The 11,491-nt window shown below is 44.9% G+C and overlaps 1 pseudogene; it reads left to right on the forward strand.

Moving 5' to 3' along the window:
• The first annotated feature begins 2,786 nt into the window (after positions 1-2,786).
• Positions 2,787-3,035, forward strand: LOC103694898 (COMM domain-containing protein 6 pseudogene; annotated as a pseudogene).
• Positions 3,036-11,491: the final 8,456 nt, after the last annotated feature.

Consider the following 11,491-nt stretch of genomic DNA (forward strand, 5'->3'; position numbering starts at 1 on the left):
ACCTGGGAGCCTCTGCACCCCAGTGTTGCTGGAAGCCACTGACCCTCGGCAGCATTCAGGACTCCTGGATCTCAGGTATGACACACTTAGTCCTGGGAACTTGAGAACTGTCTGGAATTATTCTGGTAACCCAGGCTTCAGGCTCTCTTCTAAGGCTCCTTACAGTCCTTTATCCCTCTTCACTCTCAGCTCTTCTCTCTCCTTCCCTCCCTCTCTCCATTCCTCCTTCTGCTTCCTGTCTTTTCCCTACATTAGCCCCTGTTGAGCCAGTCAGCTGCTGCCTCACATAATCAGGCCACTTCCAGGAAAACTTGGAGTGCCTGCCTGTGCAGGGACAATACCTGTGCTTACAGGGTACAACCTAGGGTATCTCCCACTGTTCAGGAGACTTGAGTGCCACCATCCCAGTCACCAGCACCCATGGAAAGGGTGGTTAGCCTTCTCCGTGCTGTCCTAGCTGTTAACATTAACCCTTGGGGTCAGGTACCAAAGCCAGAGGCTGAGGTTGAGACACTGGGTGTGGGGTGTGGGGTTCTGGGCTGTTGGGGAGCCTGAATCAGCAACCACAGGCCAGGAAGGAGTTGTCAGAACCACCTTGGAGGACATTGTGATTACTTCAGCTGTCAAACAATAAACCCTCTTAGTGCTTTCACAGCCTAGATTACCAACTCCGCATCTGGTGTCCTTACTATGGCTGCCACCACTGCTTCCTGTCACGAGCATAGCCAGCACTCCGAAAAGTCCACAAGAAAGGATAAGCTAGAACAAACTTTTTTTTTCTTTTTTTCGGAGCTGGGGACCGAACCCAGGGCCTTGCGCTTGTTAGGCAAGCGCTCTACCACTGAGCCAAATCCCCAACCCCTAGAACAAACTTTTAAGCTTATTGTATTTATTATTGGTGGGGAGTGACGTGTGTATCCCACAGACTGCGGAGCAGGGGCGGGGGGGCGGGTCAGGGGACAGCTTGGTTTTCTTTCCATTGTGGGTTCCTGGATCAGATTCTAGTCTGAAGATTTTGCTATAAGCACTTTCACCTGCTGAGCTGTTTTGTGGGCGTGAGGGAAGTCTCTTAGGGGACCTAATGGGCAACATCAGAGGAGAGGAACTACAAGCTGTTGACTTGAGTCAGTCTACAACATCTATTTCTGCAGACAAAGAAGAGATGTTTGGACCAATCAGAGCCATTTCTTTGCCAGCCTTGTCTCTCAGCACCAATCACGGGCATTGGGGCTTATACTTGGACCAACCATGGCCTTGTCTCTTAGTTCTAGTCGTAATGATCCCTCCACCAGGCACGTTGCTCCCTAGTACAAGTAGGTGGAAATGTTTGCACAGTTGTTGAGAAAAGATGAATAATCCAGAGTAATGAAGGTGAGGCAGCTTTAATTTACGATTCTACAGAAGAGGCGTCGACATAGAGAGACAGCAAAAATGGTCACTACGCTGATTTAGTGATGTTAATCTCAAAGATTCGAGAGAAAGAGCACTGACCCAAATCATCATGGCCAAATCAATAAAAGCAAGCTTTTTAAAATTTGTGTACAGGGGCTGTCTCCACCCCGGCCCTCCAAGGCAAGGGCTGAGAGGTCAGCATTGGATGTGAGGAAGGCAAGGTTTATAAAGCTCAAGGATAGAGGGTTTCCAAACGGGGAATCTGGGGTGCAAAATAGGCCGGGGGTTACAGAAACAGAAGTAAGCATAGCGACCTCTTGAAGCAAAGTCATAGTTTCAAGGTGGTCCTAACAAGGTAGTCATAACAAACTTTTGAAACAAAGGTAGAGTTGCAAGATGGTTATAAACAGATTTTTGAAACAAAGACATTGTTGCCATTTCCTGAAACAAGTGGTACAGAAACATTTGTAGCTAAGGTCACAGATAGGGCATAGCCCAGTGCTTGAGAAACAGAGGTTTAACCATAAACAGGAATGAGCCTCGTTTGGCTTTACTTTAAAATGGCTTTTAAGTCAAGGATGGATGGAGGCAAACCAGTGGGCTTAAAATGGTCTGATCAGGAGAAATTTTTATCCTCTTCTGTAGGCCAGAACTTGCGTATCTCCCAAATGCCTTTTCTGGTTGGTTTTGTCAATTTGACCCAAACCTGGGCATGTCTGGGAAAAGGAACTCAGTTGAGAAAATGCCTCCAAGGGGTGGCCTGTAGGCAAGTCTATGAGGTCTCCATTGATGTCGGCAGAGTCAGCCATTGTGGATGGTGTCACCCCTGGATAGGTAGTCTTAGTTGTGTAAGGAAGCAAGCTGAGCAAGCCACAGAAAAACAAGCCAGTATGTAGCACTCCTCTGTGGTGTTTGCATTTGTTCCTGACTCCAGGTTCCTACTCTGAATTCTCACCCTGGCTTCTGTCAGTGATGAATGTGACCTGAGAGTTGTTAGAAAATCCATTCCCTCCCCAAGTTCGCTGCCTGTGTTAATCACAACTAGAGAAAACCTAACTAAGCTCCCCTCACCCCCGATGTCTAATTGGTCCAGGACACATAATGATCGTGAGTTACCTAGAGTTCATCAAAGGCTCAAGATAACAAACCCCGTCTGTGCCCTGAGGGGCTCGGAGCATCAGATGTCTTTAGGGGAATTCGAAACAGCTAGTGCTGGGATAAAGGTAATCTGGTTGGTGTTAGACTAAAGATTTTGCTCAAGGCATCAGGGCACAAGGGAGAGTCTGACAGCTACTGATTAGGGAGTCAAATTGCCCTAGTCCCAACAACTTTGCTTATTTAGGGAGGTAAACACGGTGTTTGCAATTTCCACTCTGGCCAAGGAGGAGTCTCAGTTCAGGGAGCCGGTGCTGGACGCCAAGTCAGATGTCACCGGCCAGCTTATAGACTTTCAGTGGAAACTGGGCATGGCTGTGAGCTCCGACAGCTGCAGATCTCTCAGGTATCCTTAGGTGGTGGTGATGCTGAAGGTGACAGATGATTCTGGCCAAGTAAGCAGTAAGTCCATGGAAATGACAATCCCACAGTTTCAGAATTTCCACAGACCATTCAAGGAAATCCCTGCTGTAATTGAGATGGTGTGAGAACTGATTCATGATTCAAAAGGAATGGACTCTTCCCTCCAAAAGAGAACCGCATATGGATCACAGGATATTTATACAGTGAAAATTTTGCTTCTCGGGTTGGAGAGATGGCTTGGAGGTTAAGAACACTGGCTGCTCTTCCAGAGGACCCAGGTTCAATTCCCAGCACCCACATGGATGCTCACATTTGTCTGTAACTCCAGTTCCCGAGGACCCAACACATGCAGGCAAAACACCAATATAGAGTAAACATATGGAGTAAAAATAATTAATTAAAAAAAAGAATTTTGGGGTTGGGGATTTAGCTCAGTGGTAGAGCGCTTGCCTAGCAAGCGCAAGGCCCTGGGTTCAGTCACCAGCTCCGAAAAAAAAGAAAAGAAAAAAAAAAGAAGTTTGTGCTGGAGAGATGGCTCAGTGGTTAAGAGCACTGACTGCTCTTCCAGAGGTCCTGAGTTCAAATTCCAGCAACCACATGGTGGCTCACAACCATCTGTAATGAGATTTGATGCCCTCTTCTGGTAGCTGAAGACAGTGACAGTGTACTTATATATAAATAAATCTTATTTTCCTTTTTTCTTTTTTTTTTTTTTTTTTTTTTTTTTTTTTCGGAGCTGGGGACCAAACCCAGGGCCTTGCGCTTGCTAGGCAAGCGCTCTACCACTGAGCTAAATCCCCAACCCTTCATAAATCTTTTTGAAAAAAAGAAAAAAAGAATAAAGGCAAAAACTAAAGGAGTGCTCGCCCAGGAAGAACTAGTCGTTAACACGGTTATAACTAATTTTAATGTTTTACAGCTCCCCAGCACCTAAGGGGGAAGGCTTTCCATAAATTAGGACAGAGGAATGGAATCGACAAAAAGATCTAGCCCCAGGGGATTTATTAGACTGCCTTATGTGACACAGGCTAGGCCATCCAACAGTAGCTGTCTTCATATCAGAGGCTGAGAACAAGATGACTGTTCACTTTATGAGACTGGATACTTCAGCAGTCCCTGTATTGGTGTTGAAGGTCTGGAGGGTTCCCAGAGAACTTCTGGTCTTCAGTCTTCCATGGAAAGCCCAAGAATCTGGGTTTTGATGCCACTGAAGGAAGGTACCACCGCCACCATCGCCACAGCCACCAGCAGCAGCAGCAGCAGCAGCAGCAGCAGCAGCAGCAGCAGCAGCAACAGCGCAACACAGAAGATACACTCTCCACCAAGACGTGAGATCAGGCACACAGGAGCCGCCCTGATTTCCCCTTTCTATTCGGGTGGTGCTGGGATGTCCTGTCCATTCTAGAAGATGGTTTCCCAATTTAGTTAACGCATCCGTAAAACACCCTTACAGACATGCCAGGAGGGGTGCCTCTTAGTTGAGTCAAGATCCAGTTAGGTTGACAACTGTCTTCCTGTAATGAAACACCACGACCGAAAGCAACTTGGGGAGGAAAGGGTTTATTTGGCTCACCTATCCCAAACTATACTCCTCTGAGGGAAGCCAAGGCAGGAACTCAAGTTGGGTAGGAACCTGAAGGTAGGAGCTGATGCCAAAGCCATGGAGGAGTGCTGCTTACTAGCTCGCTCCTCATAGCCCTCTCATGCTGTTTTTTTATAGAACCCAGGCCCACCTTACCAGGGGTATCTCTACCCACAGTGAACTGGGCCCTCCTCCATCAATCACCAATTAAGAAAACGACCTACAGTCTTGCATGCCTACAGCTTGGCCTTGTGAAGGCATTTTAAAACTTGGTGTTCTCTATTCTCAGACTTTATGACTTTAGTCAGGCATATGACTTTAGCTTGTGTCAGGTTGACATAAAACTAGCCAGGACAATTGACCCTCGTCAACTTAACGTACCAACACAATGCAAACGCCATTTCACAGCCACCTTTCTGTTTTTGTTCATCTCCAGAGATCTCATATTAATAAATAATTCAATATGAAACATTGTAACTGTAAAAGTCCCACAGTCTTTACAAATCCAAATGCTTTCAAATTCAGCGTCTTTAAAAATCTAGGGGCTGGAGAGATGGCTCAGTGGTTAAGAGCACTGACTGCTCTTCCAGAGGTCCTGAGTTCAATTCCCAGCAACCATGTGGTGGCTCACAACCATCTGTAATGGGATCTGATGCCCTCTTCTGGTGTGTCTGAAGACAGCGACAGTGTACTCACATACATAAGATAAATAAATAATTTTTAAAAAAGATCATGTCTCATTAAAAAAAAAAACAAAATCTCTTGAAAGTTCAAAGTCTCTCAACTGTGAGCTCCTATAAAATCAAAATAAATTAAATCCTTATATGGAAGAGCCACAACACAGTCACAATCTCAACAAGGCAAAACCAAAGTCCATCAGTGTCAGACTTTTGGGACCCCCTCACAACCTTCTGGCTCCTCCTCCAGCACACAGAGCTTGTCTCTCTGTGTAAGCTCAGGCTGACTCCACTCCATGGCAGCCACTGCCTTGGCAGTCATTACACTGGTGTCTCCAAAGTCCTGGGATCTCCTGGGCTGCACTTGCACCAGTAGCCTCTCCTGGGCTCTCTTCATGGTGACAAGCCTCGATTTCTCTGCATGAGCCCTTTCAGTCCTGGGGCTTCAGCAGCTACTGTGGCTGCACCTTAACCAGTGGCCTCTTCTGGCCTCTCACAGTGCCAACCCTCAGCTGCCCTCCATGAACCCATCATGTCTTCAAACCCAGAACCATCCGGGAGACTTGTATACAAGATGAAAGCTTGGCTGCCAGCACAAGGTACAACACTGGCTTCCTCCAGAACCCAGCCTCTGTGTGCCAACCCCGAGGAAATACTACCAGATTTCACCTCAGTGATGCTGGTTCCTTCTTTTTTTTTTTTTTTTTTTTTCGGAGCTGGGGATCCAACCCAGGGCCTTGCGCTTCCTAGGCAAGCGCTCTACCACTGAGCTAAATCCCCAACCCTGCTGGTTCCTTCTTAATCTCTGCTAATTTCTCAGCTCCAGCCCACCTTCTTCTCTTTTTTTTATTAGATTTTTTATATTTACATTTCAAATGTTATCCCCTTTCCTGGTTTCCCATCCATAACCCTCCCCCGTTCCCCCCTCCCCCTGCGTCTATGATGGTGTTCCCCCACCCCCACCCCTTCCCACCTCCCCACCCTGTCATTCCCCTACACTGGAGCATTGAACCTTGGCAGAACTAAGGGCTTCTCATCCTATTGGTGCCCAACAAGGCCATCCTCTGCTACATATGCAGAAGGAGCCATGGGTCTGTCCATGTGTGTAATCTTTGGGTAGTGGGCACTCTGGTTGGTTGGTATTGTTGTTCTTCCTATGGGGTTGCAAGCCCCTTCAGCTCCTTCAGTCCTTTCTCTAACTCCTCCATTGGGAACCCCGTTCTCAGTCCAGTGGTTGGCTGTGAGCGTCCACATCTGTATTTCTCTGGTTCTGGCTGAGCCTCTCAGGAGACAGCTATATCAGGCTCCTGTCAGCATGCACTTCTTGGCATCAGCAATATCGTCTGGGTTTGGTGGCTGTGTGTATATGCCAGCCCACCTTCTTGTGCTGGTTGTCCCGGCAAAGCAAAGGTTTCACTTTAGTGGTCCTGGTATCTTGTTAATTCCAGCTGATTCAGTCCCACCTCACCAGGATCACAGATTAGCAATGCAGTATACGCAACAATAGAGTTTAAGAGGCTCCTAAACTTCCCTCTGGAACGTCAAAAGCCAGGCCTTTATCGTCTGTGTTCTCCCAACACAATTCTTTCCCAAGCACTCACAAAGCACCTCACCAAGTTTTGAACTCTCAATGGCTTTTCTTGCCCAAAGTTTCAAGGTCCTTCCACAATTCTTCCTAAAGCACAGTCTCAAGTCTGTTATGGCAACACCCCATGATTCTAGTATCAATTCCTGTCTTCGTTAAGGTTACTATTGTTGGGATGAAACGGCAGGATCAAACTCGACTTGAAGAGGAAAGGGTTTATTTGGTTTTCACATCCTGAATCACACGGTCCACTGTGGGAAGCCAAGGCAGGAACACAAACTAGATGGGAACCTGGAAGCAGGAGCCGATGCAGAGGCCTTGGAGGGTGCTGCTTACCGATTTGTTCCTCATAGCTTCCTGAGCCTGCTTTGTTCTAGAAACCTCTCTATAGGACCACCTGACTAGGGGATATCTCCACCCATGATGGGCTCCCTCACTCCAGGCCTGCCCCAGTCAATTACTAATTAATTAAGAAAATGCCCTATAGTCTTGCACGCCTTAGCTGGATCATACGGAATCATTTTTTAAATTGAGGGTCCCGTCTCTCAAACTCTTCTAGCTTGTAGAGAGTTGATAAAAAACTAACCAGGAGAACAACCAAGATGAGCTCGAGTTTCCCTCTGTATGTATCTCCTTATGACGTCAGGATACTTGTATCCAGACACAGCTACAGCAACTTTCATCTTACCTGTGTCTTTCCCCATGAAGACTTCCTGATGCTTCATCAGAGGTGACCCCATTTAAATTTCATTATCTAAACTTCTCATTCACCACTTTTAATGTCATATGGAAATTATTTCTAATATCGATCTAAGTTCTTTACCTTCTTGTGAGTTCTGTGGGCGTGGGTCCTCTACTTCACCTTCCACACCCTGTTGGACCTATGTGGTAAGTGTTCAGAAAACACACCTAAATTCAGTGACCTGCCACATCGTTAGAGAAAATAAAACTAAGACATTGTCACATGCACACACGCACACACAAAAAAAAACCTTTCAATTTATTCTGTGTGGTGTCAAAGCATACATGAAACACAACATTTGAACACAGGAGTACTATCTTTCAATTAGTGAATTGTCCCCCAAATAGATTTTTTTTCTTTTTCTTTTTTTTTCGGAGCTGGGGACTGAACCCAGGGCCTTGCGCTTGCTACGCAAGCGCTCTACCACTGAGCTAAATCCCCAACCCCCCCAAATAGATTTTTGAGCTGGCAAGATGGCTCATCAAGTAAAGATGTTTCCCTTCAAGTCTCACAATCTCAGCTTCATTCCTGAGACCCACATGTGGAAGAACTGACTCCTGGAGGTTGCCCTCTGACCTCCACATGTGTATACACACCCACTCACAAATGCGCACAAAATAAATATGTGCAATAAACATGTTTAAAAAGATTTAAAGATTCTTTTTTATTATTTATTTATTTATTATTTATTTATTTATTTAATGTATATTACAGATGATTGTGAGTCACCATGTGGTTGCTGGGATTTGAACTCAGGACCTCTAGAAGAGCAGTCAGTGCTCTTGACCACTGAGCCATCTCTCCAGAGCCAGATTTAAAGATTCTTAATAGAAATATTTTTTCTTGTGTGTGAATGCTCATGGTGTGGGGGAGATGGATATTAGCTCTCTTCCTCAATCACTCTGCACATGATTTTATTTTTTGAGTAAGGTCTTTCACTGAACCTGGAATTAACAATTCACCTCCACTGGCTGGCCAGCAAGCTTCAGGCATCCTCTTATTCCCACCTCCCCAGCCATGGAATTCTAGGTACATATTGCTATTCCTGGCTTTTCCCAAAGATGTTAGGGATCTCAACTCTGGTCCTTATGCTTGGATAGTGAGGTCTTTGATGAGTGAGCTATTTCACCAGACCCCAAATAGATTGTCTAAATTGTACGGTAGGGCTTCCTTGGGAGGTTTCTGCTAACAGAAATGGATGATAGGTGAAGAGGTGTAGAGAATTATCTTATTCAGCTCTGAACTTCTCTTTGTGGCAAAAGTACTGATTCTAAAGCCAGAAGGCAGGTCACAGTCTGGCTGAGTTGCAGCTGTGTGACTCAGTGGTAGAGCACTTACTTGCCTAAAAGGTGAGTGACTCTGACTTCTATCACCAGAAGTGCAACCTAAAATGAACAAGCAGATACCACCAGCCATCAGTCTGATTAAAGCAATAGCTACATGGTTTCTGGAAAATCAGTAAATCCCATCGTGCTATATACAAAATGAGGGTGACTTCTTTGGCTCCAGAACACAATGTAAACACTATTACATTTCTGAAGTTGGATGCTTCTTGTCAGCCAGGTGGCATTGGCAACATTGATAGTTCACATTGTTTTCAGGCTTGTAGTAAATTCTGAGACTTTAACAAATGTCTTCTCAGAGATTACAATATAAATTGTCATTGGAAATCTTTTTTGTGCTTAGAAAGGCATGGCTGAATCAGGCAAAGCGGCTCATACTTGCAACTGTAGCTAGCACGTGTGATACTAGGGCAGGAGGGTCACTGAGAACCTGAGGCGGCTCAGGCTACAGAGTGAGTTTCGGGCCAGGCTGTACTACAGCATGAGGCCTGGGACTACAGCGTGAGGCCCTGTCATAGAAATACACAAAAGAGGGTTGTAGGGATGGCTAAGGGCAATTGTTGTTCTTGCAGAAGACCTGAGTCAAGTTCACCACAGTCTGTAAAACCAGTCCCAGGCGATCTGATTCCCTCCTCTGGCCTCGGTGCTCACCGATGCGCCTCTCTCTCTCTCTCTCCATATATATATATATATATATATATATATATATATATATATATATATATATATATATATATATATATATGCGCAGATGCTTACACATACAAATAAAGAAAACTTAAAAAAAGAAACCCAAACACTACAAAACAAAAACCAAGAAGAAGATGGACCTGGAGTCACTAGACACCTTTGTCTCTTCCTCTTTTCAATGCGGTTACATTGATAAGTCTCATTTCTCTGCTTTTCACTAAAAAGATGGATTATATAAAGACAGGGCAGCAGGACAGGCACTATACATTTCTGCTGTGTAGACAGTCTCTGTAGTTGCTTTGGGAATGTTTTGGAGATAAGGCTCCACTGTACAGTTGGGGCTGCCTTGAACTTGATATTTAGTCCAGGCTGACCTAGAACTTGAGAACCTCCTGCCTCATTTGCTGGGGTTATAGGTATGCATGTCCAGCTTCCTCTTTCTTCTTCTCTTCTTGCTCCCAGCCCTTTGTTTCTTTTCCTCCCTTTCTTGCACCCCAGGCTGCCCTTGAATGCATTTAGTAGTTTAGGATGACCTTGAACTCCTAATCCTTCCAAGAGCTGGGATTACAGGCAGAGGCCATCATGACTCTCTGCTTTTGTTTCAAGTTAAGGGTCTCATCCTACAGTGCAAACCAGTGTGAAATTTGCTATGTAGCCTAGGTTGGCCTCAAAGTTGTGACGATCTTCGTCCTTCAGCCTCACAAATGCTGGGATTAGAAGCAGGAGCTACCATGTCTGACTTTCATTTTCTTCCTTGGTAGTAAATAATGATAAATATTTAAGATGGACAGCATCTTTCAGTGAGTGATCATGGTATCTCATTGGGTTACCCCATGAGGTTATTATAAAGCATGAGGATTAAATGAATTATATACAATGTTTACAGCCTTGGAACAAGAGTTAGCACCATGTAAGAACTATTGTTATTAAAGATTTACAAAATGAGTCATTGTTAATTTAACAGTAGCATCCGGCACTCTGACTTCTAATATGTCATAAGCAGCAGGCTTTTGAGAAATGCAAAAGGAAAATTAAAGCTTTCTACAATGTGAAAATAATGGCCTTGGAAATTAATTATCAATGCCCTCAAAGCAAAAGAAGTCCTAGGAGAAAACAGTAACATCTCACGGGCCAGCCTCCTTAAACTCCCAGAGAAGTATCTGCTCATGAAGCCTCTTTGGAAATAGCCCAGAAATCCATCCCACTGCCCCTCCAGATGTCGGTCAAATAATATTTGACTAATAGTCCCAAGAATGTGTGAGAAAAGGATAGCCTTCCTTGATACATGGTGCTGGGAAAACTGATCTTCCCAGGTGAGAGAGTAAAATCAGACTATCTTCCTACAGTGCAATTATAAAGTAATTCCTCATGCTCAGTAGGTAGGAACAAGAGAAGTGTGAGTTTAGGGCTGTACCGAGCCACGCTGGGTTCCAGGAAGCCTGGGATGCATATATTATATACTTCTGTCTTTCAAACAGGAAAGAAAAGGTGAAAGTAAAAGCCAGGCACGGTGGTCATCGGTGCGCACCTGTAATCTTAACTACTTGGGAAGTTGAGGCAGGAAGACAAGTTTGAGGCTGGCCTGAGTTACACAGAGAGAACCATTTAAAAAGCAAAACAAATGAGAAACTTAGAGCAACACATTTCCTTATGACCTTAGGAACACCAGACTCGCAACAGGACAAGCAGAATACCAACCTAAAAAGCTTCAACATAAAAAGAGAAACAGCCTCTGGGCAGTGGCGGCATGCCTTTAATGCACTTGGGAGACAGAGGCAGGCGGGTCTCTTTGAGTTTGAGGCCAGCCTGGTCTACAGAGTTCTGGCATAGCCAGGGCTACAGAGAAACCCTGGATTGAAAAAAAAAAAGAGAGAGAACTAAAAACAAAAGAAAGACACAAGTCACAGAGTAAAATAGGAGAGTAGCCACAGAATAGAGGAAATATTTTCATACTATATATTT

Source organism: Rattus norvegicus, chromosome 4, assembly GCF_021556685.1.
Source record: "Rattus norvegicus strain SHRSP/BbbUtx chromosome 4, alternate assembly SHRSP_T2T, whole genome shotgun sequence".
Taxonomy (NCBI): domain Eukaryota; kingdom Metazoa; phylum Chordata; class Mammalia; order Rodentia; family Muridae; genus Rattus; species Rattus norvegicus.